At 36.9% G+C, this 22,822-nt stretch overlaps 2 protein-coding genes across 2 annotated transcripts in view; both read left to right on the top strand.

Annotated features, from left to right (window-relative positions):
- EDNRB (endothelin receptor type B) overlaps positions 1-22,822 on the top strand; it is a 922,930-nt gene that overhangs the window by 705,379 nt on the left and 194,729 nt on the right. The gene's annotated exons all lie outside the window — the stretch shown is intronic.
- The window catches only part of MYCBP2 (MYC binding protein 2), a 1,055,480-nt gene continuing 1,049,994 nt past the window's right edge, over positions 17,337-22,822 (top strand). The window contains exon 1 of the mRNA XM_050766397.1: positions 17,337-17,340. The gene's annotated coding sequence lies outside the window, so the exon portion shown is untranslated. The remainder of the gene's footprint in view (positions 17,341-22,822) is intronic.

The raw sequence follows: 22,822 nt of genomic DNA, 5'->3' as shown, positions 1-22,822 counted from the left end.
AATTTGTCTGCAAAGAAAATCCCTTGTGGATAAAGGACAAACAGAACTCAAAGTCATCCTTCTGCTCATGTGAGACAAATGCATATCAGATTGTTTCCTTTGCCCTATTGTTTCACTAAGCCGGACTAAGGCATAAGTGACTATTCCTGTAAATTGTATATTCAGTGAGAGGCTAATCAGACACTTATAAGAATGAAACCATTTGTCTGTTATTTACCTATGACCTGGAAGCCCCTGCCCCACTTTGAGTTGCCCTGTCTTTCCAGACCAAACCAATGTACATCTTAGACATATTGATTGATGTCTCACGTCTCCCTAAAATGTATGAAACCAAGCTGTGCCCTGAACCCCTTGAGCACACGTTGTGAGGACCTTCTGAAACTGTGTCAGGGGTGCCTCCTTAACCTTAGCAAAATAAACTTTGTAAATTGATTTAGACTAGTATCAGATATGTTTTGGTTTACATTCTAAAGTCATCAGCTACTTTGTTATTTTAGGACAAATGAACTCTCAGTTGCTTAACAACTAACAGGTAGTTCACAGTCACTCAAATTCAGCTGTAGATCAAAGAGGGGAGGAACACACAGAGCCCCCTGCTCAACATAGGCACTCAAGCATCTAGGTTGATGGACACTCCACTCTCCGGAACATCTGCAGTACCTGCCGCAGCAGAGACAGATGGGGGTCATGGGCTGGGTGCTCTGTGTGTGGACCTATAAGTGACCCATCCCTACTGCCCAGTAGCAAGAACAGCAAGGGAGTTGGAAAGTGTAGGGGAGCAGATGAAGTGATTGGTGAACCTCCTGTCTCTGCCACGGATAATAATGTGATCTATAGAGAGAATGGCAGCAAGTAGAGACACAGTTGAAAAGACCGAAATATCACAACAAAGTCATTTCTGGAGTCTGATTTCAGTAATATAAATTTTTGAAGGAATGCTGTTGAATTAAACATTTTAACATAATACTCATTGTTAGTTTGACTTCTGAAAAGCAGTACTTCCAAAAATTTTGTTATTATTTTTCATGTTTTAAATTCATGTTTCAAACTTTTTCACGGATTGCAGATGGAAAGAATCTTGTTTTTAGAATCAAAAGTTGATCTTAGCCATTACTTTCAGCATGAACGTGTTTTACTTACCAAAGCTGCACTTCTTGTTTGCTGCCAGCAGGGGGAGGTGTAAGAATTCTTTAAGCTTCCTCACTAAACTTCAGAGATGCTAAAAGGGGCAGAGAAAGTAACAGATTATTAATCACTTTCCTAAAATCAAGCAGAGTTTCCCGCAGAGAGACACTGATTATCTTGGAATGTTTTGAATATAGCTTCCATTAGAATAACAAAAAGCACTTAAAAAAAAGTTTGTGTAAAAGATGCCCTAAGTTTTTCTCTGGTTTTGTTTGTGACTATAGACTGCTTCACTTTTGGGGGAATGAGCTCCTCTATATTTCTTTTTTCTTTTCTTTTCTTTTTTTTTTTTTTTTTTTTTTTTTTTTTTTTTTTTTTTTTTTTGAGACGGAGTCTCGCTCTGTCGCCCAGGCTGGAGTGCAGTGGCGCGATCTCCACTCACTGCAAGCTCCGCTGCCTCCCGGGTTAATGCCATTCTCCTGCCTCAGCCTCCCTAGAAGCTGGGACTACAGGCGCCCGCCACCACGCCCGGCTAGTTTTTTTGTGTTTTCAGTAGAGACGGGGTTTCACTGTGTTCGCCAGGATGGTCTCGATCTCCTGACCGCGTGATCCGCCCGCCTCGGCCTCCCAAAGTGTTGGGATTACAGGCGTGAGCCACCGCATCTGGCCTCCTCTATATTTCTGACATAGAAATACGGAAACGAGTCACCTTTATCTGAGCCTATGAATGCTCTGATTCTATTAGGGAGCTGAGTCCTTCGCTCTATTCTCCTGTTCTTCAAAATTTCTTACACGTTCTCAGGAGTAACTACTGATGTCCTATCAGTGACTGCACTACAGCTTTGCTGTCCTGCTGACTATTCACCAATGTCCTTTCTCCGTGATTACGAGGTGACGCATCATCTCATATGGTCAGCTTGCTGACTTTTACTCAGGGGTTTAATGGAAGGGATTGTATTTTGGTTTGTTGGTTTGTTTCTTTGGCCTCTCTAGCTCATAAGAAAAGGTATCTGAATTGTAAGTAAATCTTATATTTTCTTGTTACTTAATTTTTAAAGTGTGTGTAAAATGAAGAAAAGATTAAACTAGAGTAGAGGAAAGAGAAGCTAATAAAATTTGCATCTAAGAATAATTTTATTGTTTTTCTGTTCTTTTTTTCTGGTTGTCACTTTGTGCAATCAATCCAAATAATTCAGATCAGGAAACTATCCCTTCCTTTGATTCTCATATAATATGGTACTTAGTTAAGTCTTTGGCATTTTGATCCAAACGTTTTCATTTTGATCTGAAACATTTTTTTCAGATAGATAGATCCTTCTATCTGATTTTGTCTATATAGTGATGGCTATATAGATGATCTAGAATGTGGCATATTGTCCATCTTTTGCCCTCAGTGAATTATGAGATTATCTAATTTGTTGCATAAATACATACAGAGATATCTTTATGCTAGAGTTACAAAAAATTACACTGCATTATTCAGAATTTTAAAAACTTACTTAAAAAAATTAAGTCTACTATATAACTCCATATTCTGTTGCTATGGTTTGGCGCTGTGTCCCCACCCAAATCTCATCTCATATTGTAATCCCCATAATCCCACATGTTGAAGGAGGGACCTGGTGGGATGTGATTGAACCACGGGGATGGTTTCCCCCATGTTGTTCTCATGATAGTGAGTGAGTTCCCACAAGATCTGATGGGTTAATAAGTGTTTGACAGTTCCTCCTTCACAGGCTCTCTCTTGCCTGTCGCCATGTAAGATGTGCCTGCTTCCTCTTCTGCCATAATGGTAGGTTTCTTGAGGCCTCACTAGCCATGTGGAACTGTGAGTCAATTAAACCTCTTTTCTTTATAAATTACCCAGTCTCAGGAAGTTCTTTATAGTAGTGTGAAACTGGACTGACACATCTATCATGTATGATTTTGGAAAAAATACTATCAAAATAACTTCAGTCTCCAATATGTTTACTAAGAAATTATAATTTTAAATTGCAATTTTCCACAACTTTCTTACTTTCGTTTTTTGTTTTTTTGTTTGTTTAAGAGATGAGTTATCACTGTGTTACCCAGGGTAGACTCAAAATCCTGGGCTGAAGTGATCCTCCCTCATCAGGCTCCTGAGTAGCCAGCACTGCAAGCACACACCATCATACCAGTTTCTACTTTCTTTAAAAAGTGTTGCTTTAAATATTTGCTACTAGGAATAAAGTCTTACGACAAACATATCAACTTTTAAAAGACGACAACCTTAGATCAGAGTCTCTTGAAAGATTAAATGTCCTCTGTTAGATGTAAACAGTTCACCAATTTGGGAACATCTGTTCATACAGCTGGAGTCTAAAATATTTGGACTGGCTTGACAGACATCCACTATAAGACTTGCTACAGTGTCAGCAGTGTCTGTTCTGCCTTCTTACCACCTTCCTCCATGCCAACTCTTGCCCCTTAGCCCCAACACACTTTCGTACACAAACCTTTACTCAACTCTTTATACATCATTCTTTAACATTCTCTCTTTCTAATATATCTGTATTAAAGATGAGAAGAAGAAAGGAGGAGGAGGAGGAGATAGTGAGGAGGAGGACAAGGAGGGAGGAGAGTAAGAGGAAGGAGAAGGAAGAGGGAGAGAAGGAGGAGAAGAGGAAGAAGAATGGTAGTAATAGTGATGGAAGAAGAGGGAGAGTAGGGAAAGGAGAGAGAGAAAGGAAGAGGCAGAGGGTAGAAAGCAGACAGGGAGAAAAAGGAGAAGGGTGACAAGAGGAGGCAGAAATATATATATTTTTTTCACCAAGCAAGAAGCAACACTGAAGGAATCTTCAGTTGTAACCACCCATATCAGTGGTGTAGAGGAATCTCTGGTATTCTCTGATTTGGTCTGGTTCCACTGATGCTGGTGGTCTCTGCTGACATGCTGTCTCAAACTAGATTGTGTCTGTGGTTTTTCTGAGATGGTGTACAGCTCACTGCTTCTTGACCATCTCAAAAAGCAGAACGCTTCCTTGTGCCCTTCCCTCCTGGTAAGCACTGTTTGTGTTGTGTGATGGCCCCTTGGTTAACTTGGGGTCACCTATGAACTCTGTTCCCCTTCATATGGAGCCAAAGGAACCCCGAGGTCTTCCCTGTGTTGTGGAGAACAGAAAAGGCATGCTATCCTTCTCACGTTAGTGTGGTCTACACCAGCAAGTTTTGAATCTCCTAAAATATCTGGAAGAACAGCAGTCACCAGTGCCTTAAATGCAAAACTGACAACTCCAGATAAAGCTGAACTCCTTCACTATAGTCTACTTAGCTCAACCAAGGCAAAATAATTGGCCTGAAGATTTCACAGCTCAACGAGCATCCAGTCAGGGAGTAGATGTCAGTTTCCCGCTCCTTGCAAACAACCCCAATGTCTATGACTTGGGAGGGGTCTTTTCTATCACTTGGGTAGAAGAACCCCTTCTCTTCCATCACAGGGTGGTGAGGTAAAAATCTTTCATTAGTAACACTAAATTTCCCTCCAGGCCCATGCCCCGAATGGCCTTCCCTTTTCTGAGTCCTCTCTACCACTCTGGGAAGTAAAGAATGCTTATGTCAGTGGTGACTGGGCTGGCTCTGCCATTTAGAAAGTGCTGGCTGGGCCTGGGAGTAAGAAATATATTGCTTTCTCTCTTTACAATGAAGTCCTTAACTCTTCTTTGTTTTCATTTGTGGATTCCTGTTCCAATTCTATAGCAATGGAAAAATCCTATTTAACACCCTATTTCGCATTAGTTATTGCCATTAGTTATTTTGATCGTTCTTCAAGGTTTAAAATATAAAATATTCACATTAGAAAATAAAGGGCCAATGATGATTAATTTCCTAAGGTCACTCATCTAAGAAGCAGTTAATTTTATTTCTGTCTGATTCCAAAGTCCATGTTCCCCACTGCACCTCATGACTGCCCTTGGTAAATTATTTAACGTCTCTGGGCCTCATTTTTCACATCCATAAAGCTATGAGGACGAACTGTGTATCTGTTCTTATTCTTTTGATTTAAAATAGTTATGATTAGCTTAACAACATATTTTATTAGCTATTTGAATATTCAATGGGTATCTTTGGTTTCCCTTAACTGAATATTCTTTAAATAAATATTTAGTGAAGATAGTCACTATGCACCAGGCACTGTGCTAAGTATAGGTATTATAACACCAAAGAAAAAAGTTCCTCTTCTCATAGGTTACATTCTAGTGTGTGTATGTGTGTGTGCGCACTCACAACAGTTAAGTTACCGAATATATTTCATTTACATATAGATGTATGTAAAAATGTAATTTGCACAATATATATTTAGAAAACATAGAAACATAAACATATTATATGTAATGTATACAAATTATAGCAAGTAGTGGTATATTTTATGAAATAAATATGTAGGATAAAGATAGAGAATGAAAATTGGGTACTTTTTTGTTTTGAATCATCAAGAAAAAACTTTCTGAATGGAGAGTGGAGCAAGATGGCTAAAAAGAAGCGTTCATCATTCTTCCTTCCCTCACGAAAACTAAATTGAACAACTACCCACACCAAAAAAGCACCTTCATAAAAAACAAAAATCAGGTGAGCAATCACAGTACCTGGTTTTAAACATCATTGAAAGAAACACTGAAGAGGTAGGAAAGACAATCTTGAATTGCCATCGTCACCTGATGTGGTTAGGCTTTGTGTCCCCACCCAAATCTCATCTTGAATTATAATTCCCATAATCCCCACATATCAAGGAGATAATTGGATCATGGGAGTGGTTTCCCCTATGCTATTCTCATGATAGTGAGTGAGTTCTTACAAGATCTGATGGTTTCAAAAGGGACTCTTCCCCCTTCACTCAGCACTTCTCCTTCCTTCTGCCTTGTGAAGAAAGTGCCTTGCTTCCCCTTAGCCTTCCACCATGATTCTAAGTTTCCTGAGGCTCCCCAGTCATGCTGAACGGTGAGTTAATTAACTCTATTTCCTTTTTAAATTACCCAGAATTAGGCAGTTCTTTATAGCAATCTGAAAGTGGACTGATACACCACATCTCCCCTGTTTCCTGGCAGCAGCCATATGGCACAGAGAGAAAATCTGTGCACTTGAGGAAGGGAGAATGCGGTGACTGTGGGACTTTGCACTGTAACTCAGTGATGCCCTGTCCCAGCAGAAAACAGTACCGGGCAGAACTCAACTGGTGCTGATGAAGGGAGCATTTAGATCATTCCTAGCCAGAAGGGAATTGTTCATCCCAGTGGTGGGAACCTGAGTGTCAGGAAACCCCACTACCTCAGGCTAAAGGGCTCTGGGATCCTAAACAAACTGGAAAAATAGTCTGGCCCACAAGGATAGTAATTACTGGGCAGGTCCTGGTGCTGTGCCAGAGTTGGAGCCAATGGATTTGAGGGGAATGAAAACTAGTGAAATACCAACTGGGCCAGCCAAGGTAGAGCTTGTGCCACCCATTCCCCAACCCCAGGGAGGGCAGCTCACTGCTCCAAGAGACTCCTTCCTTCCAGTTGAGGAGAGAAGAGAGAAGATTACTTTGTCTTGCAACTTGGATACCAGTTCAGCCACAGTAAAATCAGAATCATGCACCGTTGTGAGGCCCAGATTTCAGGCCCTAGCTCCCAGATGGCATTTCTAGACAAACCCTGGGTCAGAAGGGAATCTGCTGCCTTAGCAGGAAAAAAGCACCTATTCTCCTTTAGTCAGCAGGATTCATCACCTGCTGACTAAAGAGCCCTTAAACCCTCAATAATCAACAGTGATACCCAGCTAGTACTCTCTGCAGGCCTTGGATGAGACTGAGACATGTGCTGGCTTCAGGTGTGACCCAGCGCATTCCAAATTGTGGTGTCTATGGAGAGACTCCTACTACTTGAGAAAAGGAGAAGAAAAAGTAAAAGGGACTTTGTTTTGCAGCTTAGGTACCAGTCCAAGCACAGTCGGGTAGAGCACTTGGGGTCCTCTATTCTAGGCCATTGCTCTTGGATGGTATTTCTGGACCTTCCCTGGGCTACAGAGGAGCCCACTGTCCTGAAAGGAAAGTTCCAAGCCTAGTAACATTTACCACAGACTGATCGAAGAGCCCTTAGACCTTGGGCAAACATCAGCAGTGCCCAGGTGGGACTGGCTCTCCACCCCTGGCTCTTAGACGGCATCTCTGGACTCAGCCTGGCTGGGGGAAACTTACTACCCTGAAGGGAAAGACACAAGCCTGGTTGTGTCTCAATTATTTTAATACACAGGGAAGCTGAAGTGGGCATAAGTCAATGGCCCTCTATTCTAGCTACTGAAGCTCAAGGGGCACACCTATGGGAATCTTATTACTCCCCAAACATGTAGAAGTTCTTTGGAGGCACTTTTGCTTTACACTGCTGTCTTGTGACTGTTCTGGCTCCAAGAGTAGTTTGCTAAATACTATTCATGACTTCCCCATTGGAGGGAAGTGAGCCCTGCTATATAATGACACACAATAGAAACCAGTCTAGATTTGAGCCTGTAAGATGAGACGAAATGATTGGCTTTGTCCTCAATTGTTGTTGATTCTGTTGGGAAGGCAAAACAAATACCTCTGTAATTTTTACTACTTTGTTCTATATTCTGTAATATAACTGAATTATACCATGGTCATACTATAATATTGTGTAATACTGGCATTGTTGGTAAGATCCAACTACACTAAGTAATAAGACTTATGACAATGCTAATATTGATTATAAAATGTATTTGGAGATTGACTTAAAGCTCCTTCAGGACATACAGCTTATGTATTACCATTTTTATCTTATGCACAGTAACTACTAGCCCCTGGAAGAAATGGATCTGGCTCATCATCCTCTGATTTCTGTGTTAAATAGTTCTTCACAAGCTTATCATAAGACAAAAGTAACGGTAGGTCAAGGGGGGAAAGAATAATAAAATTAACACAAGGATATAAAAATGTACATAATGGGTTTACAGGACAAATCAGTTATTTCTTTAAATCTATCCCTGTACTGACTTCTCCAAATGTTAGGCATATTTGTGTTGGTGCTATTGCTATATACATGCCATAAATGCTGCACCAAATGTAAATGATGATAACAAATGTCATCGTTTTCTGTGGGAGGTTCACGGCCAGAGACCAAGGGGTAGAATTTTCCATTGTTTTCTGGCATTTAACGTTAGCATTAAGAAATCAAACTCCAACCTGTTTTGTTTTTACACCTTACAGGTGGCTTTCTTTTCGGATACCTGAAAATTTACTCTTCTATTCTTAAAGTTCAACAAGTTAAACGTGACATTTTTCAGTGTTGGTTGCTTGATGATGATGATGATGATGATGATGACGTGTTTCCTAAAACACACTACCCTTCATTAAAAACTCTAGATGTCAATGTATGTTTCAGAAAAAAGTGTTATTCCATTATTCCTTTCAATACTTTTTCTGTTTTGCTTACTGAATTTCCTATTTTGTGGACACTGATTTTCATTTTTGTTTAATGTTTAATTTTTGTGGAGACATAGGTGTATATATTTATGAGCTACATGAGATACTTTGATAGAGTCATATAATGTGTAAAATCACCTCAGGGTAAATGGGGTATCCATTGCCTCAAGCTTTTATCCTTTGTTTTACAAACTATCCAATTATACCCTTTTAGTTATTTTTAAATGTCCAATTACTTTTTTATTGATTTATTTTGGATTATCTTTGAAATCACATTTTATTGTTATATTCATAATTTTTTATTGACTTTCTCTTAGCAATTCCTCTAATTATCTCAAGCCTCTCTGGAAAAGTAATTTGGTATTCAACCATTTATTCTGTCCCTGGGTGTTATTTTTTAGATGTTGTTTCTGTAATAATGTTACTTGCAATCTTAATTCACCAATAACTTCTTGTATTAGTCAACTTACAATAATACTAAACTGTTTCATTGTGGGCTGAATTTGAAAGGAAATTTCATTTGTTCCTTGTGGTCTGTATCCTTCTAGAACTAGTCTTATGGGATTTTTATTTTTTAAATGTGGTATATTTTCACAATTGCCTTGCCAATTCTTTGCATTTTCTTTCTGGTTGAGATGAGTAACTCTACCCAAATCTATTTATTTCAGCCACTTGGCCCCCTTGAAGGCTCAGATTAGCTGTTTCATCCACTTTTCTGTAACCTGATGGCAGTAGTTAAGTGTTTTTAGGAGGAAAATGGAAGTGGGGAGGAGCTCATTAGGGTCTAGGCACATCCTTCAGAGAAGGTCACAGGCTCTTCACTTAAATGTTCTGTATCACTTCACTTATTTGGGAAAGAACTTTAATCCTAAAACAGAATCTATTGGGACTTTGAATTTTGTCTGAAATTCATCAGGAAGTCCTGGAAAATGTCAGTCCTCTCCAGAGGTTTTTCTCTGGTCCGTTTCTATTGGCTCTGTTGGTGTGGCCTTTTCTCTACTGGATTTTTCCTTGACTCTTCCCGAAAGAACTGTCTTATCCTCTCAGCTTCAGCTGGCATGCTGCTTTCTAACCTGGTGATGGTGGGCACAATTCTAAATAAGAACACTGAGAATTTTGTCTCTCCAATTCTGCTACTGTAATATGGGAGTATAGATAGGAGTCTCTGTATTCAGCTCCATGTCAGAACTCTTTGCCTCGATCACTACTTTTTGAACTTGGTGATACGTGGTTCCTCCTCTTTTCTTGTTTTGTTGTTGGGTGAACTTTGTAACACTTTTACTTATTTATATAATATTTGATTCACTCTATTATCTCCTGGGTGAGAGGACTTCTGTGTTCTGGCTTTATTCTGCCCTTTTACTCTAAAATCTATATTTAATATAACTATTATTATGATACAAGCAATACATATCCATAAACACACACAAATGTAACAAGTAACAAAAACATCTGTAATTCTGCCATGAGGCAATCATTATTGTTAAGGTAGAGATAGTATTTTTCTGCGATAATATAGATAACTTTTAATGTATATATAATTATATGTTAATAAACTTTCTATGTATGTATACGTTATTTTGCCAAATTAATATACAGTTTTGGTTTGCTATTATTCTCTTCTTTTAAGATGCTTTTAAAGTATGATTTCATGTCAGTAAATACTATTTTAAATTGATCCGGTGCATCCCATTTTACGAATCTAATTCTTTTAACCAGTATTATATTGTAGCATACTTAGATTTTTTCCAATTAGTCCTATTTTAAACAATGTTGAGATGCACATGCTTGTACATCATATTTTGTGATATTGCCTTTTTTTTCCTTCAGACAAAGTCCAAGTGGCAAGCGCAAATGATTATTGGAGAAGGAATCCACATTCATACTGAGACTGCAAACAATATTGCCTTTCTTCAATTACAGTTGGTCTAGATGGTTTGGACACTCCAGGAACAACTATCTTTGATTTCTATAACAACTACATTTTGGAGCTAAAAAGACAATACTAGAATATGGTAGTGCATGTGTAGTTATAGCACTGAATAAATTTCCAAAAGGATTTATATAGCAATTGATTTGGATCTTAAGCCCTCATGACCAAGATCCTGAATTTTAAAAAAGCTACTACAGAGCTGGTAAGCGACTAATGTATTTTGCTGGATTAGAAGACATCAACCTTCAGTCTTATGATTAGCAATTTAAAGTGTTATTAAAAATTCTAAAACTGCATTTAAGTGATGAAAAACTGCTGCTGTGTCATACTGAGACTACTAAGAACAATGTGTGATACAGCAATAACTCATCCAGAAACAGCAAACTCATGACTTGTTTCTTGTTTTGCCCTTACCACCGAAAACTTCTCTTTCTCTCCAGCACCGTCAGCTACCAGGGATGGGGAGGGAAGGGACAGAGAGAGAAACTCACGAACTCACAAATTTGCCCTGATGCAACCATCTGCAAGGTCATCCCACATACACTAACATCTGCTGGGACTTGGATGCAGCTGCTCTGAAGGGAAGTTGGGACAGAAAAGGAAGGGGACTGTTGCTCAATCTTACTTTCTTTGGCTGCTGGTGCTGGTTCATCCTGCATAAAGCACTGGCAAATTGGAACAAGCTTCTATTGACCAAGATATTATCATGTTGAGACCACTCCAGCAATCCCAGAGTCCCCAGTGAGAGTGCAGAATCCACCCCATTCCAGGTTGGACTGAGTTATTACTAGAAACAGTCCTAGGGCCACTTTCTTATAGTCTAGGTGCCTCACAGAAACAGCTCATGTACTCCACTTTCTAGGGACAGGGAACTCTGTTCCCAAACCACAAGGGGGCTGAACAGGATCCCAAATTTGCATCTCTTAAGAAAAAGAGAAAAGAAAAGAAAACCACTTCTGATCCTGACCAAATGTTGTTTTTGTTTTTGTTTTTGTTTTTCCTATTTTGGAACTCAATCTTGCCCACTCCATATGCTTCTGAGGTCTTGTCTTATATATTTTTTCTTATTCCAAAATCCCAGTCCCATACAGGAATGCTCCATAAAGTGGCTTATATAGAGCTTCTTCAGTAAAATCACAAAAAGGGCAGGTGCATTGGTGACTCTCCTGAGAATGTTGTGTGCAGTGATACACCTTGATACTCCTATCACCTCAAATAAAGCCAGGCCTGTTGAATGAACAAAGCAGAAAATCAAGGGACATGGATAAGCAGATAAGTTTGCTTCCAAGAAGAAAGAGTAGTGATCCCTCAGGAATACTTGCCTTTTCCAACCTATGATCTTCTTGTTACCCAGGAGAATGCCTTACTTCAGCTTTGGCAGGTGTGAGTAGGGTAGACTTTGCTCAATTAATCTATGAATTTACATTTTATTGAATTCAGCCAGCCTTGTGCTATGTGACTTAGGAAAATCACAAACATATGGATGCCTCTGTTGTCATCAAATCATTTGAAAAATGCTAAACAAATTCTGGAGGTAGTGTTTGGTGTTTGAGATGCACTTAGACAAAGCAGAGGCTAGGCAGCAAATGCCATTTTTGCTTTAAAGAGTCCTGGGATAAACCAGAAATGATAGGTGATCATATTTAATAGAATTAAAACTAAGATACAGCTGGAATCCGATCAGATCACTAAGTAGGAGAGCCTTGCCATGCATATAGAGATGTCATGAACAGAGCAAACAAATAGGATTTATTTATATGTAAGGCCCAGAATAGAGGACAAATGGACAAATACCCCAAGACAGAGGCATTTACTTGGATTGAGCTGCTTTTCACGTGCATAGTTTTTAAAGCTCTTCACCACAACAGCAGGGTTGTAAAAACTGCTTATAGCAGACCCAAGGCATGTGTTGTGGGTCTTATCCAACAGTAGCTGATTTCTTGAACCTGACACAACTAATCAGGTAGCCAAACAGTTTGGTGTGGTGGCCACGTTGACAGAGTTTCTGCCATCTTTCAAATGTGGCTTCCATGTTCTCTGCCATCTGCATTCCAGAGGGCCAGGAATGTGGAGGAGCACATGTGGGAGGATTTTAATGAATCGGACCTGAAACGACATATGTCATTCCCTCTCACGTTTTATTGGCCAACAGAGTCTCAGACAGAATTGGGAAACAGGGTTCAGCTGAGGCTTCGACAGAATAGGAGAACATATGTTTTGGTGATCAGGCTTTGTCTCTAGGGTATTTGTTTAATTATATAAAGGTTGATAAAGATTCTCCCACACAGTGCTGACTAATACAGACAAGAGATGATAATGGAAAACACTTACTGAATGTTCATGATGTACTTGGCACTGTTTTGTGAACTATATGCGTATAAATTACATCAATCCTCACCAACTTCTGAGATATATAATGCAATTATTTCCACATCCATACAGATGATGCAACAAAGATTCAGAAAAAATTAAGCAAGCTTTTCAAGATTACAGAGCCAGCAAGTGGTGTAGCGAGGAATGCAGTTAGATGGCAGAGAAGTAGATGAGGATGTCCGCCTGACTGCAGAGGCTGGCATAGAATCTTTAGATGTGAGTTCAAGTTTACAACCAGACAGCCTGATACCCTGAGTCTGTGATATAGTCTAGATCCTCTTTACCTACAATGTCAAAAATCCCTTAATGTGATGGGCTTATTATTTATTTCAGGCTCTTTAGTTTTGGGGAATTTTCATTTGTTTGTTTTTAAATTTATTTTGATTGCATATATTTAAGGTATGTAACATGGTGTTTGGATATACACATATATGTATATCAGTATTTTGGTTTTGTTCTGGTTTTGATTATTATTTTTTTAACCAGCCACATGGTTTACAATATGCAGTTTCTGTAAACACACATTTGTAAAAATTAATTTTATTATTAAAGATCACTAGTTAACAGTCACACAGTAAATTGTTCTCAGAATTTAGTCCTAGTGTAAAGTTTCTCTGTCTTAATGATTTACTAGTAATATTCACTTTTATTTCATGATAGAAGTTAATATAATCCATCACAGTGTCCTTTTTGTTAAATATACAAGAAAGCTGAGATTAATTATTTTTTCAATTTTTATTGACCCCCTCCCCCAAAAGACTTTGATTTTTTAAATGTAATAGTTTCTTTCCCATTTTCCTCTGCTTTTATTATACAACTTTTAGTTTTTATCTTTGCTTTAATGGACTAGTTCTGTGTGGACTCTTTATAGATGACTTCAATCTATTTCCAGAAGGAAATTTGTTAAGATAGTAGGAAACTGAGACTTGAGATTTGTAGGTCTTTAAGAGTTTGGACAAATTATATACCATACATCTAACGAAAATTAAAGGGTATTTCTTAGGTTTCCTTCAAGGGTTTTTACAGTTTTAGGTTTTGCATTTAAGTCTTACTCCATCTTGAGTTGATTTTTGTATATGGTATAAGGAAGGGGTTCAGTTTCAAACTTCTGCATATGGCTAGCCAGTTATGCTAGCACTGTTTATTAAATAGAAAGTCCTTTTTCCATTGCTTGTTTTTGTTAACTTTGTCAGAGATCAGATGGTTGCAGGTGTGCAGCTTTATTTCTGGGCTTTCTATTCTGTTCCATTCATCCATGTGTCTGTTTTTGTACCAATACCATGCTGTTTGGGTTACTATAGCTTTGTAGTATAGTTTTAACTCTGGTAATGTAATGCTTCCAGCTTTTTTCTTCTTGCTTATGATTGCTTTGGCTATTCAGGGTCTTTTTTGGTTCTATATGAATTTTAGAATTTTTTTTTTTTTTCTAATTCTATGAAGAATGTCATTGGTAGTTTGAAAGGAATAGCATTGAATCTGTAAATTGCTTTGGGCAGTATGGCCATTTTAACAATATTGATTATTTCTATTCCTGAGTATGAAATATTTTTCCAGTTATTTATGTCATCTCTGATTTCTTTCAGCAGTGTTGTGTTATTCTTATTGTAGAGGTCTTTCATCTCCTTGGTTAGTATATTCCTAGGTATTTTTTATTGTTGTTGTGGCTGTTGTGAATGGGATTGTATTCTTGATTTGGCACCTAGTTTGGATGTTGTTGGTGTATAGAAATACTACTGATTTGTGTACATTTATTTTGTATTCTGAAATTTTGCTGAAGTTGTTCATCAGATCGAGCAGCTTTTGGGCAGAGACTATGGGATTTTCTAGGTATAAAATAATATCATCTGCAAACAGAGATAGTTTGACTTCCTCTCTTCCCATTTGGATGCTTTTTATTTCCTTCTCTTCCATCATTGATCTGGCTACGACTATGTTGAATAAGAGTGGTGAGACAGGGCATTCTTGTCCTGTTCCATTTCCAAAGGAAATGCTTGCAGCTTTTGCCTGTTCAGCATGATGATATCTTTGGGTTTTTCATAAATGGTTCTTATTATTTGAGGGTTGTTCATTCAATGGCTAGTTTGTTGGCAGTTTTTAACATGAGAGGATACTGAACATTATCAAAAGCCTTTTCTGCATCTATTGAGACAATTAGGTGGCTTTTGTTTTTAGTTCTGTTTATGTGATGAGTCATATTTATTGATTTATTATTTGCATATGTTGAATCGAACTTGCATCCCAGAGATAAAGTCTGCTTGATCATGGCAGATTAGCTTTTTGATGTGCTGGATTTGGTTTGTTAGTATTTTGTTAAGGATTTTTACATCTACGTTCATCAAGAATATTGACCTGAAGTTTACATTTGTTGTTGTGTGTCTGCCAGGTTTTGGTATTATAAGAATGCTGGCCTCATAGAATGAATTAGGGATGAGTCCCTCCTCTTCAATGTTTTGGAATAGTTTCAGTAGGAATGGTACCCCAGCTCTCTTTATATGTCTGGCCATGAATTTGGCCATGAATTCTTCTGGTCCTGGGCTTTTACTTGTTGGTAGACTTTTTATTACTAATTCAATTTCAACAACACATTATTAGGCTGTTCAGGGTTTCAATTTCTTCTGGGTTTAATCTTAGGAGGTTGTATGTTATCATAAATTTATCCATTTCATGTAGGTTTTCTAGTTTGTGTGCATAGAGGTGTTCATAATAGTCTCTGAGGGTGTTTTGTATTTCTGTAGGGTCAGTGGTAATATCCTCTTTGTCATTTCTTATTGTGCTTATTTTGATATCTCTTTTTTATTTATTTCTCTAGGTAATGGTCTATCAATCTTATTTATTCTTTCAAAGAACAAAGTTCTGGTTTCATTTATCTTTTGTGTGCTTTTTCACATTTCAATTTTATTCCATTCAGCTGTGATTTTGGTTACTTTTTGTCTTCTGCTAGCTTTGGGGCTGGTTTGTTCTTGTTTTTCTAGTTCCTCTAGGTTTAATGTTAGGTTGTTAATTTGAAATCTTTCTAAATTTTTGATGTGGACACTTGGCACCATAGTTTCTTTTTAACACTGCTTTAGCTGTGTCCCAGAGGTATATTTGCTCTGATACAGTTCAAAGAATTTTCAGATTTCTGCCTTAATTTTATTGTCTACCCAGAGGTCTTATTTAATTTTCATATAAATGTATGATTTTGAGCAATCTCCTTACTATTGATTTGTATTTTTATCGTGCTGTGGTCTGAGTGTATGGTTGGTGTGATTTCAGTGTTTTTGAATTTGCTCAAAATTGTTTTATGGCAAATTGTGCAGTTGCTTTTAGAGTATATGCCATGTGCAGATGAGAAGAATGTATATTCTATTGGTTCTGGGGGGAGAGTTCTATAGATGTTTGTTAGGTCCACTTGTTAAAATGTCAAGTTCAGTTCCTGCCTACCTTTGTTAGATTTCTGCCTTAATGATCTGTCTTATACTGTGTCTGACAGTTTTTTAAATTACACTTTTAAGTTTTAATAGAAGTCTAGATTCACATACAATTGTGAGAAATTACACAGAAAGATCCCTGAACCTTTTACCCTGTTTTTTTCCGAAAGTAAGAAATTGCCAAACTATATTACAATATCACAGGCAGGGTATTAACACTGATGCAGTTCAGGTACAGAACATTTTCATCACCATGAAGATCTTTCATTGTATTATTCAGGATCTCTGGAGAAGCAGAAACAATGTGATAAACAGACAGATAGATGATAGAAAAATATAGAGATAAGGAAAGACTTACTATAGAAATTGGCTCAGGCAATTATGGAGACTGAGACATCCCACAATATGCTATCTGCAAATTGGAAAACCAGGAAAACTGGTGGGGCAATTCAATTCAAAGTGAGAAAGCCTAAGAACCAAGGGTAATGATGACATAAGTCCCAGAATATGAAGGCCAGAGAACCAGAAGCTATGATATCTAAGGACAAGAGAAGAGGGATATCCCCTAGCTCAAGAGAGTAAGAGAAGTCTTCCTTCCTTCTCCTTTTTGTTCTATCAGGGCCCTCAATGAATCACATGGTGCCCACCCACATTGGTAATGATGCATCTTCTTTCAAATAATATTTTTTTGAAATATTAGTCTTTCTAAGTCTAGTCTTTCAAATAATATTTTTTTCCCTGAAACACTCTCAGAGATACACTCAGAAATAATGTTTTATCAGCTACCTAGGCAAGTCTTAATCCAATTAGGTTGGCACAAAAAGTTAGCTATTGCATGTGGCACATATATACCATGGAATACTATGCAACCATAAAAAAGGATGAGTTTGTGTCCTTTGTAGGGACATGGATGCAGCTGGAAACCATCATTCTCAGCAAACTATCGCAAGAACAGAAAACCAAACACCGCATGTTCTCACTCATAGGCGGGAACTGAACAATGAGATCACCTGGACTCAGGAAGGGGAACATCACACACCAGGGCCTATTATGGGGAGGGGGTAGGGGGGAGGGATTGCATTGGGAGTTATACCTGATGTAAATGACAAGTTGATGGGTGCTGACAAGTTGATGGGTGCAGCACACCAACATGGCACAATTACACATATGTAACAAACCTGCACGTTGTGCACATGTACCCTAGAACTTAAAGTATAATAATAAAAAAAAATACTACCACCACCACAGAGCTGTTAAAATTAAATGGAAGTGAATATAAATCCCAATATGTGAAATATAATAAACTATCTGGATATGCAAAAAAAAAAAAAGAAAGTTAGCCATTGCATCTCTCTTGCCCTTTTATAGCCACACCCACTTTCCTCTGCTCCTCTCTTTGCACTCCTTGGGCCCTAGCAACCACTAATCAGTTCTTCATTCCAATACTGTATCATTTCAATGACATTTTAAATGGATTCATACATAAGAGGCAGAAAAACAAAAACCTGGGAATTCACCACTTTGTCATTCCTTGGATCGCAAGAGCCCTGGCTGGTCTCTTAATCTTCGTTTTATATGTAATGTCCAAGGTTTTTAGTTGTTGTTAATGGAAGGGATAGGAAAAATATGTTTACTCCAGTTTTTTGGAAGTATCTTGACGTACTTTTAAATATGGATTAATATTTTCTACAGGATCAATGTAGGCTTAATATATTATCATTTTCATCTATTTCATTAATTCATGCCCTATCAAGATATAACATAGATAGAAGTGTATTCTTTTTAACATCAAGATGAACCATATGTTTTCAAAGGCCCACAAAATCCCCAAGTGTATAACTAACCTATTGGTGCTCCATTTGGGTCAACTTTAAAATTTGTATTCAAATGAAGCTTTGGTGGGATAGTTAATTTTCTTTGAAGGAAACTCTCTTTTGCAGTAAAAATGTGCTAGTTCAGTGAATCCAAAACAGTGGTGAACTCAAAACACTGTGGATACATTTACTTGGAAGATTCTTTTCACTAGAACACTGAACATGAAGAACGTGCCTTATTATGTCAGATGTTAGTAAGTTTCTCTTTCAAGCAACCTCCTATAATTAGATAATAGCTGGAGATTGTTAAACTAAAATTAACTTAACAAAAGATATTTACTTCAAACTTTATTTCCTCTGCCTTAATTTAAAGCTATATTTAAAGTTAGGAGTTACCTTTTAATTTTTTATTTATTATTATTATTATTATTATTATTATTTTTTTTTAAGACAGAGTCTTTCTCTGTTGCTCAGGCTTGAGTGCAGTGGCACGATCTCTGCTCACTGCAACCTCCGCCCCCCAGGTTCAGGGGATTCTTCTGCCTCAGGCTCCTAAGTAGCTGGGTGCCCCCCACCACATCCAGCTAATTTTTGTATTTTTAGTAGAGGTTGGGTTTCACCATGTTGGCAAGGCTGGTCTCAAACTCCCGACCTCAAATGATCCACCCATCTCAGCCTCCCAAAGTGCTGGGATCACAGGCATGAGCCACTGCACCAGGCCAGGAGTTACCTATTTTTAGGCAAGTACATTAAGAAGATAATTAAAACCTTTAGAGTCCTGTTATTAAAAATTTGTAACTACTTAAGAACCGCACCGACTCTTAAAGATAATGCACAACGAAGAATAGAGGAAAAATACGAAGATAAGAATAAAGTCATAGAAGACAATCTCTGGAGTAAGGCCTGCATTTAGTACTATTCATGAAAAACAGGAAGCATATATTTGGAAATGAATTTTACCTACTAGGAAACCACAGTCCTACATTCTGAAAGCCTATATTTCAATCTTTTCTTATCTAAAAGTAAAATTAATTTAGCATTTTAACTGAACATTCTCCCTTATCTAAATACCATTTTTTTCTCTTAGTGTTCAATAGCCATGTTCATATGCCATGTTCATATGCCATGAAACTATTTTAGCATATTTTTGTGAGTCTCTAAAATGTATCCGAAATTTGAAACCTCATTTTTACTTTTGATACTATTCAAAGTAATCTATATTTTAGTAGCTAATTAAAAATAACGTAAGAAATCACTACAATTAGAGTGCATCCTACACAGGTAACTCACTTATCCATTCATTTATTTAACATCTATTTACTGGTCTCCTTTTACATGCCAGGAGCCGTGCCACATGTTAAAATGTTAAAACACCAAATAACTATCAACTCTTATCCCTGTAGAATTCATGTAACAAGATGTGAAGAAAACCCTATATAACATAATTTAGAAATACAATTATAATTTCTGGAAATGAAACTTAATACTGCCTCATTCATCTGTTCAATTATTTTCCTGAATGAAATAGACAATTGCAGTGCCTTTAGTCTATTTTGCTGTGTCAGTGTAGCCATAAATTTATAACTAAGGTTAAGTCCTCCTAAAAATAATGTAAGCAACAGTGTTGTTTAATGCCTTAACGTTGTGGTTGACATCCCTTTTGATGTGACACAAAATATGTAAACAGTAGAAGATACATATGGCATATCTTCCTGACAAAAAAATTTTACTGTAAAAATTTTAGGGGAATAGTTATATAATTGTATCAATAACTAATTTTAGTGTTATATTTATATTAAAACTCATGATTATATTAGAAAGGCAAATTTTATACAAATTTTTTAAATTAAAAAATGAAACAAAAATATCTTTAGTTGTTCAGTCAACAGCTTCAGCTTCTGCCTGTTCTTAGACATTTTTGTTTCAATGAAAAAGTTTGCATAGGGTACCTCTAGGTTATTTTCCCCTGTTGCAATTACTCTATTAGAATCAAAACCATCAGAAAATATGGCTTGTGATAATTTTTAACCTGCAGACCTGAATCCCAGGGACTTTCATAGTCTCCCCCATTTCTTCCACTCACTCTTATGGGACTAAACTGCTCAAATACAATCATGATCATTATGCCTGTAAGCACTGTAAGAGGATGATTTAGTGAACCATTTGTCAACATTTATTAATACATTATTAAACCTGCTCTAAGTTTTATCAGAAACTTTGCCATGATAAACTAAATAAAATAATTTAGATATGTGTGATCCTCCTTTATATGATCTGCTTTACTTATTTTGCTTGTGATTTAATCAAAAAGCTCTAGACTGCGTTGCTGGACATTTTCCATAGCTGGCCAAGTCCATTTCTTTGCAATGAAATGTTTGCAAATCTCAGTTCTTTAAGAACTGAGTAACATCAGTGCTACAAGCCCTACAAATTTGTAATGATTAAAAAAATATATGCACGTTATGCACATGTACCCTAGAACTTAAAGTATAATAATAATAAATAAATAAATAATGTAATCATATGAGCTAAAGCATGCCAGAAGATAGTACAGAAAAGGGAAACAGAAAATTATTAAACTTTCATGTTAATATCACCCTCAGGCTGGTTGTAAGGGGAAAAGAGAAAGAGCACAAACTATGTACTATAGATAGCCAAAACAGGATAATGTAAGTTAAGGACATTAATAAGTCATTTCTTAAAATGTACTTGTAGCCAAGTTCCAGTGCATGAATCTTTGAAGAATATAACTTCCCACAAATTGCTGATTTTCAAAAGTGCATTATTAAGGAATTATCTAAAGGATCTTTTTTAAAAATATTGGTACATAGTAGGTATATATATTTATGAGTTACATGAGATATTTTGATATAGGCATACAATGTGTAATAATCATATCAGGGTAAATGGGGTTTCCATTTCCTTAAGCATTTATCCTTTGTTTTACAAACAATCCAATTACACTCTTTCAGGTATTTTTAAATATACAATTAAATTACTTTTGGCTGTAGTCACCCTGTTGTGCTAGCAAATAAAAGGTCTTATGGATTCTTTCTATTTTTTTTGGACCCATTAATCACCCCCACCTTTCCTCCAACTCCCATTCTCACTACTCTTCCCAGTCTCTGATAACCAATTGTTTTACTCTCTATATCCATGGGCTCAATTTTTTTTTTTTTTAGATTTTTAGCTCCCACAAATAATTGTGAACGTGTGACGTTTGTCTTTCTGTGCCTGGCTTACTTCACTTAACATCATGACCTTCAGTTTCATCCATGCTGTTGCAAATGACAGGATCTCATTCTTTTTTATGGCTAAATAGTACTCCATTATGTATATGTACCACATTTTCTTTAATCATTCATCTGTTGATGGACATTCAGGTTGCACGAAAATCTTGGCTATTGTGAATAACGCTGCAATAAACATGGGATTGCAAATATCTATCAGATATACTGATTTTCTTTCTTTTGAGTATATACCTAGCCGTGGGATTGCTGGATCACATGGTGGCTCTATTTTTAATTTTTTTGAGGAACCTCCAAACTGTTCTTTGTAGTTGTTGTACTAATTTACGTTCTCACCAACAGGGTACCAAGGTTCTTTTTTCTCCACATCCTTGCCAGCATTTTTATTGCCTGTCTTTTGGATAAAAACCATTTTAATGAGGGCAAGATGATATCTCCTTGTAGTTTTGATTTGTATTTATCCGATGGTCAATGATGCTAAGCACCTTTTCATACACTTGTTTGCCATTTGTATGTCCTCTTTTGAAAATGTCTATTCAGATCTTTTGCTCATTTTTAAACTAGGTTATTAGACTTTTTTCATATAAAATTGTTCAAGCTCCTTATATATTCTGATTACTAAATCCTTGTCAGATAGATAGTTTGCAAGCGTTTTATCTTACTCTGTGGGTCTTCTCTTCACTTTGCCGATCGTTTCCTTTGCTGTGCAGAAGTTTTTAGCTTGATGTGATCCCATTTGTCCATTTTTGATTTGTTCACCTGTGCTTGTAGGATACTACTCAAGAAATCTTTGCCTAGTCCAACGTCCTGGAGAGCTTCCCCAATGTTTCCTTGTAGTGGTTTCATAGTTTTAGGTCATAGATTTAAGTCTTGAATCTATTTTGATTTGGTTTGTGTATAGGGTGAGAGATACGGGTCTAGTTTCCTTCTTCTGCATATGAATATCCCATTTTCCCACAATATTTTGAAGAGACTGCCCTTTCCCCAATGTCTGTTCTTGGCACCATTATCAAAAGTGAGTTTATTATAGATGTATAGACTTACTTCTGGGTCCTGTGTTCTATTCTACCGGTCTCCGTGTCTGTTTTTATGCCAGTACCATGTTGTTTTGGTTACTAAAGCTCTCTAGTATAATTCGAAGTCAGGTAAAATAATTCCTCCAGCTTTTTTTTTTTTTTAATAATGATTATATTTTATTATTTTTATAATTACATAATAAAAATTTTTTTAAATTTATTTATTATTATTATACTTTAAGTTGTAGGGTACATGTGCATAACGTGCAATTTGTTTAGGATGTCTTTGACTACTCTGGGTCTTGTGTGATTCTATGTAAATTTTAGGACACTTTTTCTGTTTCTGTGAAGTATGTCATTGGTATTTTGATAGGAATTAAATTAAATATGTAGATTGATTCTTCCAGTTTATGAACATAGAATGTCTTTCCAGATTTTTGTGTCCTCTTCAATTTTTTTCATCAATGTTTTATA

Source organism: Macaca thibetana, chromosome 17, assembly GCF_024542745.1.
Source record: "Macaca thibetana thibetana isolate TM-01 chromosome 17, ASM2454274v1, whole genome shotgun sequence".
Lineage (NCBI taxonomy): Eukaryota > Metazoa > Chordata > Mammalia > Primates > Cercopithecidae > Macaca > Macaca thibetana.
This window is presented reverse-complemented; position numbering and strand designations above follow the sequence as displayed.